Source organism: Sinocyclocheilus rhinocerous, unplaced genomic scaffold (genome assembly GCF_001515625.1).
Source record: "Sinocyclocheilus rhinocerous isolate Xijiao unplaced genomic scaffold, SAMN03320098_v1.1 scaffold3186, whole genome shotgun sequence".
Classification (NCBI taxonomy): Eukaryota; Metazoa; Chordata; class Actinopteri; order Cypriniformes; family Cyprinidae; genus Sinocyclocheilus; species Sinocyclocheilus rhinocerous.
In genome coordinates this window covers 416,678-434,533 of record NW_015642065.1, presented here as the reverse complement: position 1 = coordinate 434,533, position 17,856 = coordinate 416,678, and positions in this window count along the sequence as shown.

Here is a 17,856-nt window from a genome sequence, read left to right as displayed (position 1 = left end):
GGGGGAAAAGGAAACACACACTCACACACACACACACACACACTCACACACACCTGGAGGTCCTTCAGGATCTGAAATGACAGCAATTGCAGTCCGCTGACAGAAGAGAGCGTCTCGTGAGGGAAGCCTCACTTTGGTGACTTCTATCACATTCTCGCTTTACATCATATAAATCTCTGCAGCCTTCAGATATGATCATGTCTGACTGATGTGAGACAGTTTTCCAAAACTGCAATATGTTTTATAATATTTACATTTTAATATAGTATAGTTGTATGTTTAAAATGTAATTTATTTCTGTGATGTAAAGCTGAATTTTCAGCATCATTACTCCAGTCTTCAGTGTCACATGATCCTTCAGAAATCATTCTAATATGCTGATTTGCTGCTCAAGAAACATTTCTGATTATTATCAATGTTGATAATAACAGTTGTGCTGCCTGATATTTTTGGAAGATGTTTTTTTTTCTCCAGGATTTTTGACGAATGGAAAGTTCAAAAGAATCTGATGTGTTGCAATCCTTCACATGACAAACAATGGCATCGCTGATGTCACAGTCAAACCTGTCGTAACTTGAGACTGCAGCTTTTGAATGGGTTTTATGGTGGAGAGGATGATTAACAGTAAATACGTTTAATCTGTTCCTCAAAAAAAATGGCCTGGTGCCTGGCTGTCTGTCAAAGAGAAAGCAAACATCAAATAGCTTATGAAATCAATATGAAATATAGTGCAAGAGTGAACTACTTTAATGATGCGTTTCTTTTTTGATAGCCAAGGCTCACGCATAAGAGTAAATGAATTGTAATTGTAACCCTTAAAGTTTTGTCTTGAAACATAGAAATGAGTTGAATTGATGGTGATGCAGTTGTGATTTATTTTCTTGATGAGTGTGTTTGACGGAAACGGATACAGAAACAAAATATACAAATCTACATCTGTTCATTTTATTTACTTGATTTGTATAGCAGCTTCACAGAAAATGCATGTTTCAATGTTAGAATCAGGAAGTATTGTTATCAGTCAGACATGAGTGTGTCAAACTAATCTCCTTATTGCAATAATATTCAGCCTTCAACCTTATTTTTAACGTAAGAGCATGCACAGCCATTTGTAACTTGAATGTTCAGAACAGGCTTCCGGTATTTCACCTGTATAAAAACAACCCGTTTTGCTGTTTGGTTTTGCAAACTGGGATTTGTTATCATATGATTTGAATTCATTATAATAATCATAAATTATAGCACATAGCTCAAATAGTTTTACCATTTACTGCAGTTTTATTCTAGTAATTTACCTTTAGAATCAGGATGACAGTGACGAGACAAGACACAGATAATAAAAAAATAACAATAGGAAATAACAATATACAAAAATAAAAAAATACACAACATACAAAGTAAACAATAGATGGTATTTGTGTGTACAGGTGTGTTATGTACAAATGCAAGGAAATGTATAAAGAGGTATGTATGTTAAATAAATAAATAAATGTATAAGTAGTTTTGTGTATTACACGTTTATTGCCAAGTTAGCTGTTCATGAGATCGATTGCCTGAGGGAAGAAACTGTTCCTATGTCTGGCTGTTCTGGTGCTCAGTGCTCTGTAGCGCCGACCAGACGGCTACAGTTCAAAGAGGGAGTGTGCTGGATGTGAGGGGTCCAGAGTGATTTTGCCAGCCCACACACACACTCACACACACCTGGAGGTCCTTCAGGATCTGAAATGACAGCAATTGCAGTCCGCTGACAGAAGAGAGCGTCTCGTGAGGGAAGCCTCACTTTGGTGACTTCTATCACATTCTCGCTTTACATCATATAAATCTCTGCAGCCTTCAGATATGATCATGTCTGACTGATGTGAGACAGTTTTCCAAAACTGCAATATGTTTTATAATATTTACATTTTAATATAGTATAGTTGTATGTTTAAAATGTAATTTATTTCTGTGATGTAAAGCTGAATTTTCAGCATCATTACTCCAGTCTTCAGTGTCACATGATCCTTCAGAAATCATTCTAATATGCTGATTTGCTGCTCAAGAAACATTTCTGATTATTATCAATGTTGATAATAACAGTTGTGCTGCCTGATATTTTTGGAAGATGTTTTTTTTTCTCCAGGATTTTTGACGAATGGAAAGTTCAAAAGAATCTGATGTGTTGCAATCCTTCACATGACAAACAATGGCATCGCTGATGTCACAGTCAAACCTGTCGTAACTTGAGACTGCAGCTTTTGAATGGGTTTTATGGTGGAGAGGATGATTAACAGTAAATACGTTTAATCTGTTCCTCAAAAAAAATGGCCTGGTGCCTGGCTGTCTGTCAAAGAGAAAGCAAACATCAAATAGCTTATGAAATCAATATGAAATATAGTGCAAGAGTGAACTACTTTAATGATGCGTTTCTTTTTTGATAGCCAAGGCTCACGCATAAGAGTAAATGAATTGTAATTGTAACCCTTAAAGTTTTGTCTTGAAACATAGAAATGAGTTGAATTGATGGTGATGCAGTTGTGATTTATTTTCTTGATGAGTGTGTTTGACGGAAACGGATACAGAAACAAAATATACAAATCTACATTTGTTCATTTTATTTACTTGATTTGTATAGCAGCTTCACAGAAAATGCATGTTTCAATGTTAGAATCAGGAAGTATTGTTATCAGTCAGACATGAGTGTGTCAAACTAATCTCCTTATTGCAATAATATTCAGCCTTCAACCTTATTTTTAACGTAAGAGCATGCACAGCCATTTGTAACTTGAATGTTCAGAACAGGCTTCCGGTATTTCACCTGTATAAAAACAACCCGTTTTGCTGTTTGGTTTTGCAAACTGGGATTTGTTATCATATGATTTGAATTCATTATAATAATCATAAATTATAGCACATAGCTCAAATAGTTTTACCATTTACTGCAGTTTTATTTACCTTTATTACCTTTAGAATCAGGATGACAGTGACGAGACAAGACACAGATAATAAAAAAATAACAAACAATATACATACATGGCATTGTTGTGTACATATTATGTACAAATGCAAGGAAATGTATAAAGAGGTATGTATGTTAAATAAATAAATAAATGTATAAGTAGTTTTGTGTATTACACGTTTATTGCCAAGTTAGCTGTTCATGAGATCGATTGCCTGAGGGAAGAAACTGTTCCTATGTCTGGCTGTTCTGGTGCTCAGTGCTCTGTAGCGCCGACCAGACGGCTACAGTTCAAAGAGGGAGTGTGCTGGATGTGAGGGGTCCAGAGTGATTTTGCCAGCCCTTTTGCTCACTCTGGATGAGTACAGTTCATGAAGAGTGGGGAGGGTTGTGCCATTGATTTGCTCGGGAGTCCGGACTATCCTCTGCAATCTTCTACGGTCTGATTTGGTAGCTGAGCTGAACCAGACAGTTATTGAAGTGCAGAGGACGGATTCAGTGACTGAGGGAACTGTATCAGCAGGTTGAACTTCCTCAGCTGGAGAAGGAAGTACAGCCTCTGCTGGGCCTTCTTGACAAGGGAGTGTATGTGAAACTCCCACTTCAGGTCCTGAGAGATGGTGGTGCCTGGGTTTCTTTGGGATGTGGATGATGGTGGAGCGTTTGAAGCTGGAAGGAGGTGTTAATAGATCCAAGGAGAGAAGGTCAGAATGGGTGTGGGGTGTGAGACAGGGATTTTCAAACCTGCAATAAAACTCATTCAGATCGTCTGCCAGTTGTTGATTCTCCACAGTGCTGGGGGATGCTGTCTTGTAGTTGGTGATGTCTTTCAGTCCTTTCCACACTGATGCAGGGTCATTGGCAGAAAACTGGTTTCTCAGCTTTTCAGAGTAGTTCCTCTTAGCCACTCTGATTTCCTTTGTCAGTGTGTTTTTGGCCTGTTTATACAAGATTCTGTCCCCATTCCTGTAGGTATCTTCTTTGGCCTGACGGAGCTGTCTGAATTTTGCAGTGAACCACGGTTTTTCGTCGTTGTTGTAAGTCAAATGAGTCCTGGTAGGGATGCACATATCCTCACAGAAACTGATGTATGATGTTACAGTGTCTGTGAGCTCATCCAGATCAGCAGCTGGCAGCAGCTTCAAAAACACTCCAATCAGTGAGGTCAAAACAAGCTTGTAAATCCTGCTCTGCTTCATTAGTCCATCTTTTTACAGTCCTTAATACAGGTTTAGCTGATTTCAGTTTCTGCCTGTAGGTCGGTATAAGATGAACCAAACAGTGATCAGAGAGCCCCAAAGCTGCCCGTGGAACAGAGTGATATGCATTCTTTATTGCTGTGTAACAGTGATCCAAAATAGTGCTGTCTCTGGTGGGACACGTAATGTGCTGCTTGTATTTTGGCAGTTCACGGGAGAGATTTGCTTTATTAAAGTCCCCGAGAATGATTAAAACAGAGTCCGGGTGTTGATGTTCTGTGTCTGTGATCAGATCAGCGAGTTTCTGTAAAGCAGAGCTCACGTGTGCTTGCGGAGGAATAGGAAGTTAATAGGAATAACGCTATAGAAAGTATATAGAAGAGAAGAAAGCTGTCTGAGGAAGCTTCCTATTGCCCATGCCAGGATCCGTCACTGATGCAGTTAGAAATGTAATAAAAACAAGCCAGTCGCAAGACATCTGGTAGGGGGGCACCTGGGGTGGCCAACCAGATTTCTGTCATGACAACTCTCGGAGGGATTGGCATAGTAATGTACATGACAATGTTAATGTATTTGATCTTGGCGGAATAGATGACTATCCTCTACAATCTTCTACGGTCAGATTTGGTAGCTGAGCTGAACCAGACAGTTATTGAAGTGCAGAGGACGGATTCAGTGACTGAGGGAACTGTATCAGCAGGTTGAACTTCCTCAGCTGGAGAAGGAAGTACAGCCTCTGCTGGGCCTTCTTGACAAGGGAGTGTATGTGAAACTCCCACTTCAGGTCCTGAGAGATGGTGGTGCCTGGGTTTCTTTGGGATGTGGATGATGGTGGAGCGTTTGAAGCTGGAAGGAGGTGTTAATAGATCCAAGGAGAGAAGGTCAGAATGGGTGTGGGGTGTGAGACAGGGATTTTCAAACCTGCAATAAAACTCATTCAGATCGTCTGCCAGTTGTTGATTCTCCACAGTGCTGGGGGATGCTGTCTTGTAGTTGGTGATGTCTTTCAGTCCTTTCCACACTGATGCAGGGTCATTGGCAGAAAACTGGTTTCTCAGATTTTCGGAATAGTTTCTCTTAGCCACTCTGATCTCCTTTTTCAATGTGTCTTTGGCTTGTTTATACAAGATTTTTTCCCATATTCCTGTAAGCATCTTCTTTGGCCTGACAGAGCTGTCTAAGTTTTGCAGTGAACCACGGTTTGTTGTTGTTGTAAGTTAAATGAGTCCTGGTAGGGATGCACATATCCTCACAGAAACTGATGTATGATGTTACAGTGTCTGTGAGCTCATCCAGATCAGCAGCTGGCAGCAGCTTCAAAAACACTCCAGTCAGTGTAGTCGAAGCAGGCTTGTAAATCCCACTCTGCTTCATTAGTCCATCTTTTAACAGTCCATATTACAGGTTTAGCTGATTTCAGTTTCTGCCTGTAGGTTGGTATGAGATGAACCAAACAGTGATCAGAGAGCCCCAAAGCTGCCCGTGGGACGGAGTGAAATGCATCCTTTATTGTGGTGTAACGGGGGTCCAGTGTATTACTGTCTGGACATGTAATATGCTGTCTGTATTTTGGCAGTTCACGTGTGAGATTTGCTTTATTAAACCTTTATTAAATTTTTTAAAATAAAAATTAGCTTTATTATTTAGCGGCTAATGAAGCGAAATCTTACTTCCGCGTTGCTAAATAAGGCAGATGATGTAATACGTAATGTGGTTAGTAAACGTCATGTATTCAGTAAAGCAGAGGGAAATATTACAATGTAAGGATAATATTTGACAGTTTTGGACGTCGATCCAAAGTTGGCCTCATCTGAAGGCTTTAATCAAGACCGGTTACTGGGATCAACACAGCACCAGTTTATGGGAAAATACTGGTAACATTATAAAAGAATCTGGAAAGCATCGGATCAGGGAGGAGAGGGACTTTTCCTGCATATGGAGCCCGATTCTTTGTAAACACGCTGCTGGATTCGGAGCCAGAGGTTTAGTCAACACCGGACATGGTGGCCTAGAAATTTCAAGCTGGATGAATGTTCCTCTGTGGCGCGCCGGGCCTCTGTTTCCTTTCGCATTATGGGAATTAGTTTTGTATGATCTATTGAATTAACTCTCCAAACTTCAACACCCTCAAGACGTCCCAGAAAGTGCAGTGGCGTTTCTATTTGGGGAAGGTTTGATATGGGACAGAAGGTGGAAACGGGTCGAGGGGACGTAAGTGCTGTATTTTTAGATCTCAATCATGCATCGTGATGCTTTACGTATATCGTGTTGATATAAATATGAGATGTTTTGCTGAAGCCGCGACTTAAGAACTGATGGAAGCTGCAGTAAGGCCAATCTGAGGGTGAATGTTATGACTTTAAACGTATGTAATTAGCAATTTTACATTAGAGTACTGGCGTATATGACAGTATGTTAGTTTAATTACAGTTATAGAGCTGGTCAAGTAGTTTGGGGGGTTTCTGGGATGAAGGTGAGGGTCCATTAATGCATTTCTGTCCATATATTAGGTCAAGATTTGGGACGATGACTCTGAAGTTGTGTACATCAGTGTGAAGCTCTACAAGCTTTTGAGGTACATTTTCTTTTCTTTTATATATATATTTTTAATTTATTTAAAATGTTTTTTTTTTTTTTTTTAGATTTTAGATTGTATTTTTTATATTTCATTTTATTTTTTGTTCATTTTAATTTTCTTTTTTGACACAGAAATGTTCCTTTTACCTGTCAGATATCACTGAAGTTGGTGTCCTGTCTCTGCTGTACAGTTTGAGCTACAGGAGCGCTTATTTGCATATTTTGTTAATAACATTGGTTGGACAAGTGCAACATGTGACCTGCATTAATAACAAGTCAATTTCGCCACACATATCCAAACTGGTTGTCTTAATTTGTCTTAAATGGACAGAAATTGTCAGAAATTTTGGACCGAAATTAAGCAATATGGTCTGTTTACTTGATTGTCATAAATATTCAATATTTTTAATTGTTTCAAAAGCTTGGAGTCTGTAAGATTATTTAAATCATTTTGAAAGACATCTCTCATGCTCACCAAGGCTGCATTTATCTGATTAAAAATACAGTAAAAACAGTACAATTATGAAATATTATTACAATTTAAAAGAACTCTTTACTATTTGAATATTTAAAAAAAAAAATCTATTTTATTTTTGTGATGCAAAGCTGAATTTTCAGCATCATTACTCCAGTCTTCAGTGTCACATGATCCTTCAGAAATCATTCTAATATGCTGAGTTAATGTTTTTGTGTAAACTGCAATACATTTATCTTTTCAGGATTCTTTGATGAATAGAACGTTTAAAAGAACAGCACTTATTTGAAAATTGAATTTTTAAAAAAAATTTTAAACAAATCTTTAGTCATTTTTGAGCAATTTAATGCGTCCTTGCTGGATTAAAGTATTGTTTCCTTTAAAAAATAAAAATAAATCTTACTGACCCGAAACCTTTGAAGGGTCGTTTCTGTGATTGTACAAAGCTTATGAATATTTAAAGGGGTCATATGATGCGATTTCATTTTTTCCTTTCTCTTTAGAGTGTTACAAGCTCTTGGTGCATAAAGAAGATCTGTAAAGTTGCAAAGACTAAAGTCTCAAATCCAAAGAGATATTCTTTATAAAAGTTAAGAGTTAGCCACACCTACCTAAAACGGCTCGTTCGAACACGCCCCCACATACAGTGGGGCAAAAAAATAAACACATTTCATTACACCAAATACACAAAATAATGTTCTTTTTAGCAGCATCATATGACCCCTTTAAAGACATTAGCATTCTAGCAACACATTGTTTGGCCCCACAATTTTGAAACTGGGCCTCTTAACTTATGGTTAAAAAACGGTTGTAACCCACTTTCAGAAGTGTGAAACATTTTACATTTCCAATTATAACAGGATATATATATTCAATTAGGAAATAAATATGTGGCCAGGACTTTAGACCAAAATTTGTAGATATTATATACTATAATGAAGTTGTCTTCAAGTTCAAAAAGCCTTATAAAGTATCAAGACGCTCAAATTCAATATCAGATTCTTAAATCAAATCAAATTATGAATAATTCTAATAATCAGCTAATAGTCCCGTCATTTCCACCTCACCAAGTGACTGAGATTGAACGACATTTGATGTTCATTCCACTACTTAGTACTCCACCATCTGATCCATTAGCATGAAAAGCAAAACATCCTGAATGCGGTGATTCCTGACGGCTGGAGTCCCACTACCCCACTGAAAACTCATTACCATTCCCTTCCCTCAGCGCATTTTCCACTGCTCTTTTCTGTCGTATAATCGCAGCGCAGAGGTTTTTCTCGCTGTCGAGCATTACCAGAGGCCTGCGGGGATCGGGACGTGCTGAGAGGGGGTAAAGGATCCGAACAGGGCAGTAATGGAGACCAGGTGGCAGCCAGTCAGCCCGTTGGTGCAGCTGCACTCTTAAAAATAAAGCTTCATATAGCGGTTTCACAACGATGCCATAGATAGAACCTTCCAGTAAACATTTCTTAAACAAATAGGTCACCAAAAAATTAGAATTAACTGAATGTTTGCTCACCCTCAGGCCATCCAATATGTAGAGAAGTTTGTTTCTTCGTCAGATTTGGAGAAATGTAGCATTGCATCACTTGCTCACCAATGGATCCTCTGCAGTGAATGGGTGCCGTCAGAATGAGAGTCCAAACAGCTGATAAAAACATCACAATAATCCACAAGTAATCCACACCACTCCAGTCCATCAGTTAATGTCTTATGAAGTGAAAAGCTGTCATAAATCTATAATTAAAGCATTTCAACTTCAGTCCACTGCTAAAATACAATTTGTCTCTCCATAAAATTGCTTTCTCCAGTGAAAAAGTCGTCTTATCTGAATCGGGAGAGAAATATGCACAGAACAAGCACTGTTTAGAAGTGAAAACAGTCCAGAACAGCTCTAAACACATATGTTGGTGGATTTTGATGTGAGAGGACAACAGGGGATGGACTTTTTCCACTGGAAGAAGCGTTATTGGATTATGGACTCATACTTTAGCCAGAAGCAACAGTTTGAAGTTAAGAATGCCTTAATGATGAATTTGTTTCTTACAAACACGCAGCTTTTCACTTCATAAGACATTCATTTATGGTGTGGAGTACTTGTGGATTATTGTGATGTTTTTATCAGCTGTTTGGACTCTCATTCTGATGGCACCCATTCACTGCAGAGCATCCATCGGTGAGCAAGTGATGTAATGCTACATTTCTCCAAATCTGTTCTGATGAAGAAACAAACTCCTCTACATCTTGGACAGCCTGAGAGTGAGCAAACTTTAGGCAAATTTTCATTTTTGGGTGAAATATTCCTTTAAAAGAATAATTTTTTTCTTATTGTGAAGAACATTTTAAGCTTTTTTTTTCACCATAAAGAACCTTTTCTGCATTTGAAAGGTTCCATGGATGTTAAAGATTCTTCATGGAACCTTTGATTCCAATAAAGAAACTTTATTTTTAATAGTGAGAGCTAGATTGTGCACCAGAATTACATTGAGAACTTCTTGAAATTCAAGTTTAATTCTCAAATTTGTATTGAAAAAGCAAACAATTCCTCCTTAAACCTCTTCAGGGTGTAACAAAACCCCCTCGGCTTCACGTCAGGGTTTGTTTCGCATGAAGCCGTTCCATGGCAAAGCTGGGTTTTCCTGGTGTTTTCTGGCACACACCACCTCAAACAATGAGACATGCAGACCATTACGCAACCTCACATCTCCTCTGAGAAACTCCTCCGCTCGTCCTGCCGCCACACACGCAAACAACTGAGTCTTTATCAACACGCCCCCCACAGACAGACCCCCACCACAAATCGATTGGACGCAGATATCTCAGCAATTACAAACATGTGTTTTACATTAACAGGGCTGATAAGCTTTTTAAGTGTTCTTGAATATTCATGCCCTGTGTGACTGCAGTTGTGTAACTAGTGATTGAAGACTTGTCTATTCAGTGTGTTTTCTTCTGGATATTTTAACTATTTATTTCTATCCTAAAATCTAAAATTCATAACTGCATGTCTGTTATTTATAACTATGCATTTAGACACGATTCATGATTTAGACCAGTTTGCTTGCTGCAAATTTACAGACAATGCATTTGCTTCTTTGCATTTATTTGTTGGGGCAATATTGTTGTCAACTGACAACAAAGTTTCCATTTTGAATTAGCATAACTGCACAAGTTTTATAGTCAATACATTTTTTTTTAAACAAATTACATTCATTATACTTAGATTTTCTTCAGTAAAAAGGAAACTGAGTAAGACGGTGTAAAAGGTGTGAGGACGTGGATTAGTAATCTGGCCCCTTGGTATAAAAGTGCTGGCCCTCGTCACTAGTTGTCCATCCCTGATTTATACAGTGGCTCAAAGTCATCAGTTTTCGACACTGTCTTCGAAAAATAGTCTTTGAATCAGCTGCGGTTTCATTTTTATTTAATTATTTTATCAATTTTATTTAATTATTTCAAAACAAACATGTTTTTGTGAACTGTTTTGCTGAAAAAGTTTTGTAATTTTTGTCTATTTTTGACAAGTGTCTAAATATGTTGCATAGGAAAACTGTACATACTTAATTTTATTTTACATATTTGCATACAAACATGTTTTTCAAAGCAGTATTTTCATGGTTGTGTAAAAAAAAAAAAAAGTGTTTTAAATTTATAAAAAAAAATCGCAAAAATAATGCTGTAAATGTTACGGAAGAAGATTAGGGCCAAGCAATAAAAAATAAAACCATCTCGAGATTAAAGTCATTATAATGCGAGATTACACAACGACTTAATTTAACGAGTTTTTCTCAACATTTATTTTCGACTTTTTTTTTCTCAAAACACGACTTTTTTCTCGTAATTTAATGTTTGTTCTCAACATTTTATTTTGACATTTTTCTCGAAATTTAACGAGTTTAATCTCGCATTATAATGACTTGATAATCTCGAGATGGTTTTATTTTGTATTATTGCTGGCCCCAATCCTCTTCCGTAAAATGTAATCTCTCTCTTTATCTTTCTATAATATTGCATTGAGAGGAAATAAGCAGCATTTTGTCAGTGTATTGATGATACCCATAAGAAAACATGTTGAATCTAAATGTCTAAATACGTTTTTTTTTTTTTCAAAGCAGCTTTTTCTTTCAGTTGGTTGTTTGTTTGATTTGTATCGGTTTTCCTCTAAATGCTGCACGATCTTCCTCATAATGTTTTGTTCTGGTGAAATGTGCTGTATAATCTCTCAGCACAGACGAGTCACTGCGCTTTTTTTCTCATGACCCAAACAGCCCTGCATTCAAAGTTGTTCAACTTTAAGAAGCAAACTCAATAATATGAATGAGGTTTTCAATGACCAACTCTCCATTCAGAGGTAATGTGAGTGGAGCTCATTTCATCATGCTCTGCTTTCCGAGAAAACAGCATTTAAAAAGCTTCATGCGAACAAGACTCTTTGTTGAACTCTTTGACAGCATCTGCCGTGGGTTTTGGGGAAGGTGATTAGCATCCATGAAGCGGCCGTCCGTCCGCCCGTGTGCCAGCCAAACTTCCCCCACATTATACCAGCGAACAACACCGCCATTGTTCCTGGCCAAGGAAATGCAAAGATGTGCTTTATGTGGCTTAAAGCTCCTGCGAATCAGCACTTTTGAGTGTCTCTGTGGAAACATTTCCTGTTCATTCTCAAATCCTAATGCTGAATTAAAGGGATCAGGTCTCCCAGAATTCAAATTCTGTACTCGGCCTATAGTGTCGTTCAAAACCTTTATGACTTCTCATACAATGAAAGTGAACGCGGAATGAATTTTAAATCTTTCTCACACATATGACTCGACAAAACTTGCAATATACTGTAGCTTGGACTGCTTTTATTATTTACTTCTATTCAAATGTATATCAATGGGAAAAATGTAAAAAAAAAATTTTTACATTTTAAATGAAATTTTTAAAATGAAAATCGGTAACGCTTTATTTTAAGGTGTCCTTGTTACACGTTACATGTACTTTAATTATGCATAGTTACATGCAAGTAACCCTACAGTAAGCCAAGCCCTAATCCTAAACCTAATCATATAGTAAGTACATGTAGTTAATTAATATTACTCAGTACTTAAATGTAGAATTACACCGTAACAAGGATACCTTAAAATAAAGTGTAACCAAAAAAAATCACATTTTATCACTATTTATGATGATGAGCGAACAGTTTACAAATGACGTTACTCAGTCACAAAATAATGTTTTGATGGAAAATTATATTTAAAATATATAAAAAATAATTTAAATGTAATATATATAAAATCACTAAAAAATTATGCAGGAACGTTTTTTTTATCACTGTATTCAAGATGATGAGGAGGAAACACTCAAACTATAAATAACATTATACAGATGAAAACACATTTGGTAATTATATTTTTATTTTATATATTCTAATTTTAGATATTCTGTGTAGCTACTTGCACATTATACTTATTTACATTTGAACATAGAAAATGTATCCAAATAATGTAACGCTTAAAAACATAAAATAAAAAATACACATACAAACAATCACAAAATGTAATGATCTGACAGGGAAAAAGAAACGTTCACACACACACACACACACACTTTTTGTCAACAGGTGATTTACAGAACTCGTCATGATGATGTATCACACTACGCCACACAAGTAGTGATGATGAGGATGATGATGATGAAGCGTTTCAGTCTCGGCAGTGAACGGTCAGCATCCCGGTATCATGTCGCCCAAACGGATCTCATCTGGAGTCAGATGTGGGAGGAAGAGAGATGGAGACGCGCTTCAGTGCCTGGGAAGAGTCATCCATTCTGCTATCGAGCAGTACAGCAGATGCCACACAAACATGACCGAGTTAATGGAAACAGCCGGGGTCTGGGCCAAACAGAGAGGAGAGAGGCGGCTCTTATTACTTACTGAGTGCGGAACAGCCTGCTCTGCTCTGCTCTTCTCTGCTGTGTTCACACTGTTACGAAACACCGCAGCACACAGATGTTTGACCCGCAGAGACTTCGGAACGGCTTCGAACGCGAGGAAAGTGTCACGTGACAGGAGGCAGTGCCTCCATCGCGCTGTGATTGGCTGATTATTCTGTCAATATGATTAAAAACAGGCCTCTTATGTTCACGAAAGAGTCAAAATAAAAAATACAATAAAAATAAATGAATAAAAAAAAATTTAAACATATTTGCGACTTTTTATATTGTGTTTAGAATTGCGAGTTTATAATAAAAACTCGCAAATCTCAACAGAAAAGTCGGAATTGTGAGATATGAATACGCAATTGCAAGAAAAAGTCAGAACTGTGAGATAAAAAGTCGCAATTTAAAATAATAATGAAAAGAGTCAGAATTGAGAGATATAAACTCACAATTCTGAGATGAAAAGTTGGAGATATAAATTTGCAACAGAGAAATAACCAGAATTGTGAGGTCACAATAAAAAATAAAAAAAGAAAGATTTGCAAGATAAAATTGCAAGAAAGAGTAAGAATTCTGAGTTTGTCTCGCAATTCAGTTTTTTTTTTTTTTAGAAGTGTGAGTTTTCATGCTCACAATTCTGATTTCATAATTTTTTTTAGAAAAAAGTCTGAATTGTGAGATTTAAACTCAGAATTATTTTTATTCCATGGTGGAAAATGGCTTTCATAGGTAGAAATTAATGGAGTAATAATTACAGTATAAACAGCTGACTCAGATATCAGTATTTTAGGTCACGTCTGAATAAATGTACTGCGATCTGCGACAGAGCAGTTTTTTCCCCCTAAAACTCAGTTTAATCATGACTCCTGCAGTGTTTACTGAACATTTGTTTATTTATTGTCAGATGAGGTGGATACAAACTTTGGAGTATGAACCGAAAAACTGAATTACAGCTGAACACCAAATTAGCTATTACTTATGCATCTGATATGATTATCCAAAGGTTTGTGGCCGGGATTTCTAAATTCCCTAAAATGTCCGGGTTTTGTCTTTGTTTTCTTATTGACGTGCTCTTTACAGTCCACATACTTTACATTTATATGTTTGATTGCTTTGACTGTTCACTGAAGATCCCGCCTTCTCGCATTTGATTGGTCGATTATGTACAATGCCTGCACGCTATTGGTCAAACTACTTTTCAGTCATTACCTTCAGCAAGTATGAAAACAATAGGAAAACAAAGCCAAAACCTGGACATTTTAGGCAATTTAGAGGTGGAAAAAGAGGATGTATGGTGAGGGAACATTTGTCATTCACTGAACTAGAACGGTTTTTCCAGCTTGGATCTTCAACCAGTCCACCAAAGAAATAAATCTCTTGGTTTGATACAGATCAGAACCAGTCGCATCAGTGAAGGACTTCAGAAACTAGTAATTTAGTTGCACTTTCAAACACATCCACCTCACAGCATAAGCCGTAAGCCAAGCCACAGAGATTCACGCCAAAAACTGGCAGCAAGATTCCAGGAAAAATCATGGCTGGGTAATATTTGGTTTTTTGAAAGCCAGGTGATGACACAACACGGTTTCACATTAAAACCAATTGCATGCTGTTCAAGCGAGACTTAACAAGATCCAGCCACCATTATTAATCCGGTTTCAGCTCTTCTGGCTCAGAACTAAAACACATTAAACCAGAACATTCAGTTGCACACTGGTCAGTGGCAGATCTTTCCTTCAGGACGCAATTTGAACAACGTAGAACTGCTAATTCATGTTCATGAAAAGAGAGAGATGGCAACCTAACAAAGAGGGCATTCAGTTTTGGTCCTGACATGTTTGTTTCCATCTTACTTATCAATAAGCACATCGACTGCTATGCAAAACACAAACTTATTTGCAAAGCAGCAGTTGGTTCCATGAAGTCTAAAGCTTATCAGCTCTGCAACGTCAGGATGTTCCTCGAAAGAACATCAGAAACTCTGTTATATGAGGTTTGTATGGTTGTGGTTGAAGATTTACTTTATTTGATTTTGTAATGGTTAAATGGTTGTTTATAAGTTAAAGCCTCTGTGGTTATAATCAAGAATGAAACCAAGTATTTAATACTGGGGGTGTATAAAAAGCCATGTTGGCAACACTACTGAATATCTGGGTCTAATATCAGTGTATTATGGTTTTGACTCTGGGTTACAGACAGGAATGTTAGTTAGCTAGATAAGTATTTATGTAGAAAGCATAGAGTTTTATAATAATTTATAACTAACCATAACTATATGTGTGTGCGCGCGTGTTATTGTAGTATGATATACTATTATAGTCATTCTGAATTAGATTTTTTTTATTGATCACTTTTAGTTAGTCTTCGTACATTTTATAGAAGGTATTAATTTTTAAGGTTTCATTATTTTATATATATATATATGTGTATGTGTGTGTGTGTGTGTGTGTATTTGTAATGGAAAATGCATGGTCCCTTCAGGTGTATTTCTCTTTTCTTTGAAATTCTAACAATAAATTATAAAAGAACTGATTTTTAATATTAGTAACCAGCACTTTATTAAACGTATAACTGGGGGAAAAAACTGGGGTATTACTGTTGGATTTAGCCAAATGTTGAGAAAGAAAATAAATGTATTTAAATGAACATAGCTTACTCGCTAAGAAAACCACAGATATTCAAGTACAGACAAGAACTCCTCTCAGTTTCTCAAGCAAAACCTCTAAACCTGCTCATTCCTCAAGTGCCCCGCAAAGAATGTTATTTTAAAGGTGTGTGTGTGTAATATCAGGAGCAGTGGGTCAAACGAAACACAGGCAGCTCATGTCAAACGCAGAGATATCTGCTGAATCATATAAAGGGAATTGCACAATCGCGCAGGGCTGTCCCCAAAAGGTGCTGTGACTCAATCTTAAGCAGGAAAAAAGAAAACCACAAGGCAGATTAGAATCCACTCTCAGGGCAGAAACATTTGAGGAAAATGGTAGAGACATGGGCTCCATTCCAAAACCTAGTGAGCTGCTCACTGCCTACTGAGGCACATTTATGACCTGAAAAGAGGCTGTTTCAGTCCTCAATATGACAACGAAACAGTCTTGTAAACTTATAATCAAAAAGCATAACATTTTTTATCTTATTTATAATGAACATTTCTCTGTTCATCTGCCACCTTGCATTGATTTTTCATTAAGTTTAATTTCATTTAAGTAAAGATACATGCAATGGAAGTTTAAGGTATCTTATAACAATGCGGCCTACATTTTGGCACAGGTTTCATGCCGAAAGCACATGAAAAATGCAGTCCATGTAGGCAGCCTACGAGGTTTTGGAACAGAACCGTAACAGAACGGAAAAAGATCTCTCGAAAGCATTGATTTTGAAAAAGGTATAGCTTATTTGTTTTAGACCGAGCAACGGTCAACGGCAGGAAAGGTGAATCGATTCAGGTCTTGGCTTTTGCTTACGTGGGAAGTTTCTCCACATGTGTGTGCGCATGAAGACTTACATTTCATGAAGGTGATGCTTGTTGCCCGTTGCAGTTTTGGGGCCTCCTTTAATTACCTGGAATGTTTGCCAGTCACCATCAATTCCTCGTTTCTGAACTCTTCTACCAGGTCACAACTCGGCTTTGTAAGAAACAATTTCATTTTTTAAAATGTAATTTCACTCTGGCTAATTAACCCTGAAGATCCTCACCTGATTTGGTGTTTGGCCTTTTAAAAAGTGCTTGTAAATCTGTCAGTATGCTATATTATCACCAATATTATATTGTCAACTTGTTTTCTTTCAATTAAGCATGGGTTTTGTGTTTCTCTTTTGGAACTGATCGATCATAGTCCTCACTGATTTGATCTTATGCACCTTAGTTTTTGAGTGAAAAAAGCATTATTTGTGGATAAATTTGGCAAATTCACTCATAAACAGAGGTGCATAAATACAGATCAACGACGCCTACGATCAATCAATTCAAAAAGAAATTAAAAAAACCTGTGCTAACTGAAAGAAAACCATTTTTGGTAACAACATACCATAATGAGAGATTTATGAGCTATTTTTTTGTATGCAATCATTTTTGAATGGGAACACTACAAGTGTAAAAAGGTGGGGAAAAACACCTTTTAACCAGAAAAGTACAAAAATTACCTAACTTTGGGAAGTTATTATACCCTGTTTGAGCAAAGTCAGTTTTAGTCCAATGTGATAATTAACTAGCATTTTCACGAAGAAGAAATTCCTCTCTGGGTCAAAATCTTTGCAACACATGAGGTTTGATAGATACTCTAGTTGTTTTCTTATAGTTCATGTTCAGGGTTTAATGCAAGTTAAGCTATATCATCGTTTCACAACTCATAAAAACAGTAATGTCCTACAATGGAAGTCATTGTATCTTAGGTTGTGTGAAAGACTGTTTACTAACCTTGTTTGTGCAAAGTTAAATCCAATCGTTCTGATCCAATCGTTAACAATGCAGAGCCGGTAAACCTGGTAAGTTTCGCAAGATACTGGCAAGGATACTGGCAAGAGACTGTTTATATGATGAAAAATACACAGGAACTACACAAATTTGCTCAACTGAGGTCAGCGGTTAGATTCCCTGTGAAGATGCTTGTAGACAAAATTTTCTTCATCCTTGCATAAAAATCGCTTTGGGTAAAAGCTGCTAATAGTCATTGAAAAGCTGTTTTACTGCTAAAAGGATGATTTAGATGACTTTACACATCAGATAACACATTTTTGTACAG